The following is a 12,130-nucleotide window of genomic DNA, read 5'->3' on the forward strand; positions in this document are numbered from 1 at the left end:
TGAATGAACAAACTTCCATTTCAGTAAAAGGAAATAACTTTGGACTAAGATCAACTATTGAAAATTCTAGGCTAAAAAGAGATCATATGAGCATATAAGTGAAAACTATATGACTGTAGAAGTGGAATTACCAATTTAGCTGTATTATGAATTAATGGAAATTATGATCAGTGAAAATTAGGCTTGAGGAAAATGCAAAGGACTTCTATTTAAATCAGAGGGAACAAATGAGGGAAATGCAAATCCTAAAAACAAATGTAGCCTTGGGCTTGAATAGCCAGATATATGACCTTCAGTGACCTTCAAATAATGTTTTATTGAGAGAGATGGTTCCTGGCTCCATCTTTTCATCTTCACAAAATAAATGAATTATCACTGTATTTCACAGTTAAAGGAGTATCTAAAATGCTGTCAATAGCCTTTCAAGCAAAATCTCACAGAAAAAACTAGGACATACCACTGACAGAAGAAAAAAATAATATTTAAGAATATTTCTGCAGACAAAACTGTAAGATAAACCTCTTGACACAGACTAGTGCCTTTTTACAAAGACTGCTGAACTAAAACATGAAAAAGAGGGAAGAATGGTACTGGCAAGTGCAAAACATGCCAGGTTAAAAACAGAGAGGTTACCACCTTAAAATATGCTTAAAATATGCAATGGAAGTCTGATTCTAGAACAGTGAGGTGCTTCTGGATTCTTGATTATTATTTGATATCCTTATTTGGTAATTCCTTCCAGAAACCATGGGAAAATTCAACTGCATTTTGTTTTCCATACAAGAAATGTTTAACAGTTTTATTTTTTTGTGTGTGTTTTAATTTAAATGAATGTGAGCTAATAGCTAATAGGTAAGTAAGAGGCCGATATGTATATAAAGATGAGAAAAGGTAAGACTCTGAGAGAAGTATTCATTCATCTCTTGGCAGCTAGAAGCTGACCATGATGACAACGATGATATCCCATCAAACATGCTCTTTTGTTCAAAATGAGCACTATACTTTATTGATTCCCGGTGAAATTGCTCTGAGATGAATCAAAATACCAGCTGCCCCATTTATTGAGCTGTGAAATATTTCTATTCGTTGTGCAGCTGTGTGAACCTGAACTAATCTAAAGGGCAGATCATCTATAAAAGAGCTCAAAATAGTTTTAGGGAAGGCATTTTGCCTAAGTATTAAATACTCCCTGCTCATGAAGGATTCTAAGACAGGGCTTCCTCTGAAGGAAAAGCAATGCTACTTGGTGAATAGAATGCAGATTGCTGCCAGTTTGTCATAGATGTATGGAAATTACAGAACCTATTATACATACACAATTTTAAAAAGTGCTAAGAAATCTCATGCGTAAGTGGTATGTCAAGGAGCCTACTGCCTTGCATGTGGTATTTGTGTTTTGGAGAACAAGACCCATAGTTCCACTGTGTGGGTGACAATTCAAGTTATCTTTGTACAACCATGTGTTTCTCTAGTGAGTGTTATCCATATGAGGGGTCGGAAGGGAACAGTATAGCATACTAGTTTATGTTCTGACAGATGGTAAATAATAAAGCAGCAATGAAATCAGCCAACCAGCTTAAAGTTTTCATTTTTAGTGCCAGTGCATATGTATACTGCTTTGGGAATTATGCTCTAATTAACCTAAAGCATGTAGTATTGCTCTTTTACAGATAATGGGAGGATTAAGGGAGTGCAACAGATTTTTATGGTCATTATCAAAATACCACTGGTAATCAAAATTCTAGATAACATATAGGAATACTCTAAGACATTCCCAATTTGGGAATTTTGAGTAATTAAAAAAAATATCTATCAGTTTGCCTACTTCTTTAGCTGTGAAACAGTAGATTCAAAGACTATTCAATCACAACCAGAATTTCAGGGACTAAACTAGTAACTTATGGGCAGAAAAATCTCAACTGGGTGCATTTATAAAGAAAGATGGAAAAGGAGACATATGGGCTTTCTTGTCATCTGCTTAGCACAACCCCAGGTTCAGGAACTTCTTTGACCATTTATACATCGTTTTGCACTTGATAAAGCTATCCTGAACTACAAAGTACCTCCTGGCACCCTCTTGTTAGAACAGAAAGAAAAGATAACATATATTTGCAAACAGGTGATAATGTTATGAAATAGGAATAGGAAATATGTAGGGAAGGGAACGACTACAGTGGGCCCTGGCATAGAAAAGAGAAGATTGGATGAATGCACAATAAGAGGAGCAAGGAATGGGACAAGGCAATGTACATGGTCCCTGGCCTCAGATGAGAGTAAGGAATGTGGCTTCTGGGGAGTACAGAACTGGGGCAAGATGACCCCGCAAATGAGACAAATGGTACTGTGAGACTGAGTTGACAAACTGGTCTAGTCTTAATGAAACAATGAGAATGAAAGAATCTATGACAGATGTTCATACCACTGTGGAGAAGGAGCTGAGGGACCAGAGCAGGATTTCAGTCCAGGTAAAAAAGAATCATAGAATCAGAGAATTATCTGTGTTGGAAGGGACCTTAAAGATCACGTGGTTTCAACCCCCCTGCCATGGGCAGGGACACCTCCCACTAGACCAGGTTGCTCAAAGCCCCATCCAAAATGGCCTTGAACATTTCCAGGAATGGGGCACCCACAGCTTCTCTGATTAACCAGGTCCAGTGCCTCACCACCCTCCGAGTAAAGAATTTCTTCCATATACCTAATCTAAATCTACTCTCTTTTAGTTTAAAACCATTCCCCCTTGTTCTATTACTACACACCCTGATAAAGAGTCCCTTCCCAACATTCCTGTAGGCCATCTTTAGGTATTGGAAGGCCTCTATAAGGTCTCCCTGGAGCCTTCTCTATCCAGGTTGAACAGCCCCAACTCCCTCAGCCTGTCTTTGTAGGAGAGGTGCTCCAGCCCTTTGAGCACCCTTGTGGCCCTCCTCTGGACTTGCTCTAACAGGTCCATGTCCTTCTTTTGCTGGGGGCCCCAGACCAGTACTCCAGTTGGGGTCTCATGAGAGCAGGGTAGAGGGGGGAGAATCACTTCCCTTGACCTGCTGGCCATGCTTCTTTTGATGCAGCCCAGGATATGGTTGACTTTCTAGGACGCAAGTGCACATTGCTGGCTCATGTTGAGCTTCTCACCAACCAACACCCCTAGGTCCTTCTCTTCAGGGCTGCCCCCAGTCCATTCCCCCCCCCCCTCCCCCCGCCTGGATTTATGCTTGGGATTTCCCTGGCCCAGATGCAGTATCTTGCACTTGGCCTGGTTGAACCTCATGACATTTGCACACCTCTCAAGCCTGTCCAGATACCTGTGGACGGCATCTCTTCCCCCCAGCATGTTGAGCACATTACACAGTTTGATGTCATCAACAAACTTACAGAGGGTGCACTTGACCCCACTGTCCATGTCACCAACAAAGATGTTAAACAGCGCCAGTCCCTATACAGACCTCTGAGGAACACCACTTGTTACCATACTCCACTTGGACATCGAGCCATTGACTGCAATTCTTTGAGTGCAACCATCCAGCCAATAAAAAGAATATATGAGGGAAGGGGTGATGAGATAGCATACAGAGTTACTCATAAGAGGAACATTGGCACAGAGAGAAAACAGCTAATCAGAAATAGGCACCTGCCTGGCCAGGAGGAAAATGCAGAGGGACAGGAGTATGGCAGATAGGACCACAGTGATGAAATACAGTCAGACACAGTATTTGTTCACAATAAGCTTAAATGACAATAGCTGATGAAATATGTAGTCTCCTTGCTGCTGCTGCTGCTGCTTCCCCATGCTTTTTAACTACCTTGCATTCACTGCTGCCCAAATGTAACAACACTTTCAGTTGGGTGAGCAGAGAGGATTAGGAACAGCATGATGATTTACTATCCACATAAATCTCGGCAAAATTTTTTTGCAGCTTGGCTTAATGCAGGAATATTTTCATGTCTTTTGGTATGATTGGAAGGTCTTGATAATGCTAAAAATCCCACAGGTAAGCAAGGTCCTAATGCACTTAAAGAGATTATTTGTGCAATGCACTTCAAAAAGAAGGATCAATGTGTTCTGTAATTTTGTAAAGACTGGGCAGACACAAAAAACAAGACATGGGTATATATAAAAAAAAACAAACATATATATGGGTGTTTGCTGTTATGGTGGTTTACTCAGGTGGGAAGCTGAGCTCCACCTCAGCCACTCTCTCACTCCCGCACCTCAAAGGGGAAGGGGAAGAAAGTTCAATGGAACGGGCTCAAGGGTTGCGATAAGGACAGGGAGATCACTCAACAATTATCGTAATGGGCAAGACTGACTCAGAGTAGGGAGATAATAAAATGTATTGCCTATTACTAACAAGCTAGAGAAGTGAGAAATGAAGGAAAGAAACCTTCTCCCCATCCACCTCTTCCACCTCCTCCCCCTGAGCAGTGCAGGGGAACAGGGGAATGGGGGCTACGGTCAGTCCCTGACGCCTCGTCTCCGCCACTCCTTCACGGTCACTCTCTGCCCCTGCTCCACATGGGGTCCCTCCCACGGGATGCCGTCCTTCCCGAACTGAGCCTGCGGGGGCTGCCCACAGGCAGCAGCTCTTCAAGAGCTGCTCCCACATGGCTCCATACCACGGAGTCCATCCCCCAGGAGCAAACTGCTCCAGCATGGGTCCCACACAGGTGGCAGCTCCCCCCAGACCCCCTGCTCCTGCGGGGGCTCCTCTCCACGGGCTGCGGGGGCTCTCCATGGGCCGCAGCCTCCTCCAGGCCACATCCACCTGCTCCACCGGGGGCTCCTCCACGGGCTGCAGCGTGGAGATCTGCTCCGTGTGGGACCCATGGGCTGCAGGGGGACAGCCTGCTCCACCAGGGGCCTCTCCACAGGCCGCAGGGGAACTGCTGCTGCATGCCTGGAGCACCTCCTGTCCTCCTTCTGCACCTACCTTGGTATCTGCAAGGCTGTTTTCTTAGTCCCCTCTGTCTCCCAGCTGCTGTTCCCCAGCAGTTTTTTGTTCCTTTCTTAAATATGCTCCCACAGAGGTGCAAACAACGTCACTTATTGACTTGGCTCTGGCCAGCGGTGGGGCCCTTATCTAACATGGGGCAGCTTCTCCACTGCTACCAAAACCTTGCCATGTAAACCCACTATACTTCTGGGAGGAAAAAAAAATACAAGGAAAAAATGCCTAGAAGCATTTACACAAATTTTTTTGCAAGTGGGCCTGAATTCATGATTGGGTGATAACATAGGAAATCTGAGGAAGTATTCAGAGATTGATTATGCCATGTTAAGTAACAGAGAAATGATTTCCCTTTGCCAATAAAATTAAGTTGGCTATATCTTGTTTCTATCTCTGCAAATGGAGATTAGATCCAAATATTTCTCAAGGCAGTGCTAAGGCTGCCGTATATATAGAACAAATATATATATAGAGAGAGAGAATTCTATATATAGAACAGGTCTGTAGCATTTTTCTGCCTTTGTTTGCAACAATATGAAGCATCCCTTATTCTTATTATCAAACACATCTACATTCTGAAACGGGTCACATTCAAAATGGCTATTGAAAATAGTCATCAATACTATCAATCCTGTCTTCCAAGCTATGCCCAAGAGTAGTTTGCGAAAATGGTGTTTGTCCCAGGTCTAAGCCATAGCAATTTATTACTATATGTAACACAATCCAGTGAGTGGTAGTGCAGCCTCATATCATCTGATTTGCCCATGGATGTAATACCTTCGTCTTCAGTGACCAACTAAAGATAACAGAAACACCTTTCAGATTCTTTAAAACAATACAAATAAGAGAAGTTCTATAGAAACCTCTTCTCAGTGCATCTTATCCCTTATTGCAGTCTGAATGTAAAAAGCTTTTGCCGTGATGTTTAACATTTGGCTTTGAAAAAATTTAAATGGACGATCATATACTCTCTTGGATCTAGGCATTCATCTGTCGAAAACTTCATGGCGTAGCATTTGTAGGCAACAACATTGTGGCAGTACAATAGGAAAAAACAAACCGCTCCTAAATGGATATTCATTTGCAAGTTTTCCTATAAAGAAATATCTTTGGAAAAAAAAAAAAGGTATCATTTAAGTTACGATATTTTAAATAAACTTTTTAAAAGAAGTTTTAGATTTTCTGCCTGCTAGGGATAATGAAACAAAGTGGATTCCAATTAAAAATTCCATTTTGAATACAGACTTCCCAGAAAAAAAAATGCTATGGAGGGACAGAAAGTAAAAAATTATAACAGAAAAAAATATGATTTACATATCCCCAGAGTGTTAATTTTCTTGTTTATTTTCTGAGTATATATAACACTAAGTATCAGGAACAAAGAGAAACAGAGACAGAACAGAAAGCAGCTGAAAAGAAAAACTAATTACATGAGGGAATATGAGTGAAACAAACAGCTTTTCTGCTAGTTTGGTAAATGGCAGAAAGTATTTAGAGAAGGTTCACAACTATACAGACATCCAAATTGTTACAAACAGCCATGTGAGGAGTCTCAAACCCTCAGACAATGGAGAGGATCTTATAGCACAGGAATGCCCAGACTGCATCCAGGAACCATGTAAATGCAGCTTATTGATCAACTGTCCAAGTAGCATTAACAACGCCTGGGATTCAGGGACAGTGCATTCCAGGCAACAATGTCCCAGTCATAAGGACCAGGGAGCTGCTCCATCATCATTGTGGCAAATTTGTGAGAATAAACTGATCTAAGGCAAAAGCTCCCAGCCCCACCTCCTGTACCCTATCCCCCTTAAATCCTTCAGGAACAGAGAAACTAAACTGGTGACAATATTTGCATTTCCAGGTTCAAAGCCAACCATGGTATGGGAGGTGGGATGTGAAATGGGAGGGTGAGAGAGGAGATCTTCCTTTGTGGAAAGTGCAAGAGGGGCAAAGAGTCTGGTATCTTGGTTTGTTCAAGTTGAGAAAGTGAGGAATGGATGTAGAAAACAGGGTCTCAGGAAGGTAAGCTATCAGGAGTGTAGTATCAGGAGAGAAAAGATGATGCTTACATTTGCTGGGACAAATGTAGCTGGCAGTGGTGAGATGATGGGTTAGTGCGAACAATGATGGGCATGACCAATGTGAAAATTTCTAACTCAATTTTGCCATGTCAACATGAGTCTATTCTAATAAGGAGAAATAGCACTAGGAATGTGTCCCTGCATATCAGAAATGGCATTTAAACACTTTTCCCGCCTTACATGTTTATGTACTCTCTAGCCATTTTGCACTATCATGTTTTTATCAAGCAAGACTTGGTGTTTTCCTTTGAAAAGTGCAGCCATCACATTTGTTGTACACACAGGTTTCTATTTTGCTACAGTGTTAAGCCTTATGTTCATTTAAGAATTATGTATGTCAAAAAATAAGAAAAAAAAAAGGTACTTTTGGCTTCAGATGCATCTGTTCTTTTGAAGCCCAAAGATTATTTCAATATGAACAGCTATTTTATGTTTATATATAGAAGCGTATAAAATATGTTTTAAAAGGAAAATCATAATTGACCTACTATTTGGTGCTTTTGATCTTTTAATTAATTGATCCCCTAATTACTGAAAACTGTAGCAGAACAAATGGTAAGCAGGTTGGTTTGGAGCATTTTTGTAAGGATTTAAGCACGCAGACATGCAGCAATATGTGCATGCAGGATTATACAAAATATTGCTTTTTAAATACAATGCAGCTCTAGGGATTAAAGTTTTCTGAATAGCCAAGTACACATTTTGGAGCTGTGATTCTATTGTTGCAGTAATCTCTGGATTAAAGTCTTTAGCAGTGTACATTTTGACACAATAAAGTATAATGACACCAAACGAATATCTCATAATAGACAAAGTTATAGACAAAGGGAAAGCTTGAGATATGAACTTTGATATAAGGCTCTAGCTCACATTACATATTAAACATCGTAGTTGTGTCATTATTTTCAAATATATTTTCAGTGATCCGTTTAAATGTATTGCATGGAATTTCATTTTATCTATTCTTTCCTAAGGCAAAACATATCCTTCTATAGATGAAACTAGTTTTAATTTAGTAAAATAACATTAATCCTTCCTAATCCTTCCTAACTTCCTAACAGCAACTTTCTGCTAGATTATCCTTCCTTCTCCTTTAGCAAATGCATAAATCAGGGACGTTTACAGTATGGGAGATGATCAGCACAGGAGACACACTCAGACTTCTACTTGTGCCCATTGTATCTGATAGTAATTTCCCATGTTTACAGCTTTGCAATGTGAGAAAATATGCTAGTGGAAAAAACAAACAAACAAAAAACCAACAACAACCAACCAACAAAAAAACAAAAACAAAAACAAAAAACCAAGAACATAAGGGAAACCTGGGTAAGTCCCCACTAGATTTAGTAATACCTTAATAGAGTCCATAAAGAACAATGTGATTTAGGCACCAGAAGAGGCTCTTTCCAGTGGGCGATGAGCTATGCATTATGCCAAGAATGCAGATAACCAGTTTCTGTTGCGAGTTTTCTAGTGCCATCTTCAGTGAAAACCTGCTCCAGAAGCCAAGTTCTAGGAAAGATTTTTTGGGGCCTGTCATTCTTCGTAGAATAACTTCTTGTTCAAGGAGTTTTGCCCATTATGAAATACCACTCAAAGGCATTGAAATTTGGAACAAATTAAGACAGGCTCTTTTGTTTGAAAATGATTTATATCCACAAACTCTATTTTACTGTTGCAAATAAATTGGCATTTTGACATTCATTATAAAATCCATCTCATTTCTAGTCTCATCTTGGTTCTATACTGAAGCAAATGCACAAGTATCCATCTAAAGACATTTAAATGAGAGGCTCCACTATGACTCACTCCACCACTGCAGAAACAAAATATTTCTCTAAGCCGATAATGAAAAATCAAGATGACTAAAAAAGAAAATATCTGAGAGAACTCATGGGGTCTGCTGTGTATGTTGTGAGTTGGACTGTATATTTGCAGCAGATCCTATACGGTTTTAATAAATGCCATTGGCAATACTTCTGGTAGTTTTAAAGGAGACATCCTGAAATCCAGGACATTGTCAGCTAGAACACAACAGAGTCCAAGACAGTTTAAAGCTCTTCTCCACCCCCAAATCACATCTGGAAGTAATACAGAGATGCTGAAAGATGCATTTCTCCCCCCACCGATGAGCTTAAGAAGGTACAAGCAGTCCTAGCTAAAGGGCTGAGTTCATCATTCCAGTCCCTGCCAACCGACTGCCTCACCACAGCTGTGTAGTCCTCACACCCTCTTGCTATATCTGCTGCTCATCCCATGCACAGCAACATCACTTTTACTAAGCTGTTTGCCTGCATGCAGACCAGCACTTGGAGAACTAGCTGAGCCCCCTTGGCACACAGCAGATGTGGATTCAACCCCCCCCCCCACCACACACACACACTTCATGTGAGCTGGGAGGTGAAGGTGCATATCTGCTTCTTGAATGGGTGCCTACCTATGAAAGAACTACAGAAAGAGGGTGTAAGTCTTCCTCCATTAGAAAGAGAGTGAAAGAGGGAAAGAAGAAAAAGAAAGAAAAAAAAAGAAAAAGAAAAAGAAAAAGAAAAAGAAAAAGAAAAAGAAAAAGAAAAAGAAAAAGAAAAAGAAAAAGAAAAAGAAAAAGAAAAAGAAAAAGAAAAAGAAAAAGAAAAAGAAAAAGAAAAAGAAAAAGAAAAAGAAAAAGAAAAAGAAAAAGAAAAAGGAAAAAGGAAAAGGAAAAAGGAAAAAGGAAAAAGGAAAAAGGAAAAAGGAAAAAGGAAAAAGGAAAAAGGAAAAAAGAAAAAGAAGAAAAAGAAAGAAAAAAGGAGAGAAAGAGATAGAAAGAGACAGAAAGAAAAAGAAAGAGAAAGAAAGAGAAAGAGAGAAAGAAAGAGAAAGAAAGGAGAAAGAGAAAGAGAAAGAGAAAGAGAAAGAGAAAGAGAAAGAGAAAGAGAAAGAGAAAGAGAAAGAGAAAGAGAAAGAGAAAGAGAAAGAGAAAGAGAAAGAAAGAGAAAGAGAAAGAGAAAAAGAGAAAGAGAAAGAGAAAGAGAAAGAGAAAGAGAGAAAGAGAAAGAGAAAGAGAAAGAGAAAGAGAAAGAGAAAGAGAAAGAGAAAGAGAAAGAGAAAGAGAAAGAGAAAGAGAAAGAGAAAGAGAAAGAGAAAGAGAAAGAGAAAGAGAAAGAGAAAGAGAAAGAGAAAGAGAAAGAGAAAGAGAAAGAAAGCAAGAAAAAAGAAGGAAGGAAGGAAGGAAGGAAGGAAGGAAGGAAGGAAGGAAGGAAGGAAGGAAGGAAGGAAGGAAGGAAGGAAGGAAGGAAGGAAGGAAGGAAGGAAGGAAGGAAGGAAGGAAGGAAGGAAGGAAGGAAGGAAGGAAGGAAGGAAGGAAGAGAAAAAGAGAAAGAAAGAAAAAGAAACGAAAGAAGGAAGGAAAAGGAAGCTATGGCTGTATGTGTATAATGTGCTTCTGTTATTTCAGCCACACTAAGCCCCATTTAACATTATATTTTCTCCATGATTGCTTGGTATGTATACCTCAGGAGTGATCCAAGGCCCTAAACCACTAGTAGCCAAGTGTTGCTTTCCCACCTTGATTGGTGATATCCACACTACAAACCTCCTAATCATGCTGTACTGTTTTTTCCTGCTGGATGTGATAAGATGTAAAACTTTTCTTAATGAACACGCCATTCTGCAATATCTGCACATCATTATGTCAAAGTGTACCCCACTTCCTAAAGAAGCATTAGCAAAATATGGTTATCCACTGGGATCTCTGTGTTCAAACCAGAGCTTTACACCTGCAGCTATGGGAATTCATTGCTTTCCCATTGCCATTTAGGATCCACTGTTCCTTCTAACTCAGGCACCAAAGCAAGTAAACATCTTCAGTTTTTCATCTCCAGTCATTATCTTTACAAACTTGAAATGGACTTATTCAATAAATGTTCTTTCTAGCACTGAACTTCAACTAGTAAATCACAAATATTTTTAAAGAAACTATAGTGCATATTTCCCAGTGGTCCTTCAGTTTCACTGTCCCTATGAAAAGAAAATCAGTAAATTACTGATACATTTTCCCTTGATAGCAGTAACTGTCACCCTGATAAAGCATCAAGAAATTAATATCTACTAAGGATAGGCAAAAACAGGAACTATGTTATCCAAATAGGTACTTGTAGTGAGCCATCACTAATGCTAAACAGAGTCCCAGACTTGTGCTACAATAAAATCCGTTCAGTGGTTGTTATACTGAGATTAATCTTTTGGGTACAAAATCCATAAAAGTACTTTTTTCCCCATGAATATACCAAAATGGTGAATTATGATATTATGCAACCCTTGCTGCCTATCTTTGGTTCAAAACCATTTCTGGTAATATATTTCAGTAGACTTTACCCTGAGTTCTTCCCCTTTCATTGCTTACCACAAAACAGCTTATAGTGACCAAAGACCTCTTTTGCCTGTATAGCTTAAAGCATTTCTTTGGACAAACAGCAAAACACAATCACCATGAACAGGACTTTTCTTTTGTCTGTCCATAGTGCAGCTATATTATATACAAAGATTTCTGTCAGAACTACGGTATTGAAAAATTCCATATATATTTTTTTTCATAGATACTAAGAGAATGATGAGCTGTAAATGCAGGTAAGTCATATATTTCTGTAAGATTACATATTTCATTTATTTCAAGATTATTCTGTTCTGTTTGTTAAGGTTTTAGATGTAATGACATCTCTATTAACATGTTCAGAAAGTGCTTTGCCATTTTATTTGTTTGACCAGAGTTGTAGCTTTGGATGATTAATAGAAGGCATGCCCTGATTTCATAGAGATTTAATGTACTCTTTTCTAGAAAGCTGGATGTGTTTCAAGAATGAAAATAAAATAAGCTAAATGCTCACAAAAAAAACCTAAAAAGTAAAAAAAAAAATCAATGGCTTGTGTACAAAGTAGCATTCAGTAATAATAGTTGTTAATTAAGATTTTGGTCAGTAGGTGACAGCTCCAGCAGACAGCATATGAAGTTCAGAACCCTTGTCTACCTTACAGCTGGTAGGTACTTAATCATAAGAACAAAATTTTGTTACTTGAATGACTTCAGACTAAATCCACAAAGGAACTCTCACGGAGGGATTTATTTCA

General features: G+C 39.4%; 1 protein-coding gene across 9 annotated transcripts in view; it reads right to left on the bottom strand.

Moving 5' to 3' along the window:
* LOC310892434 (uncharacterized protein) overlaps positions 1–12,130 on the bottom strand; it is a 93,172-nt gene that overhangs the window by 25,025 nt on the left and 56,017 nt on the right. The gene's annotated exons all lie outside the window — the stretch shown is intronic.

Source organism: Anser anser (assembly GCF_964211835.1).
Source record: "Anser anser genome assembly, chromosome: 1".
Classification (NCBI taxonomy): domain Eukaryota; kingdom Metazoa; phylum Chordata; class Aves; order Anseriformes; family Anatidae; genus Anser; species Anser anser.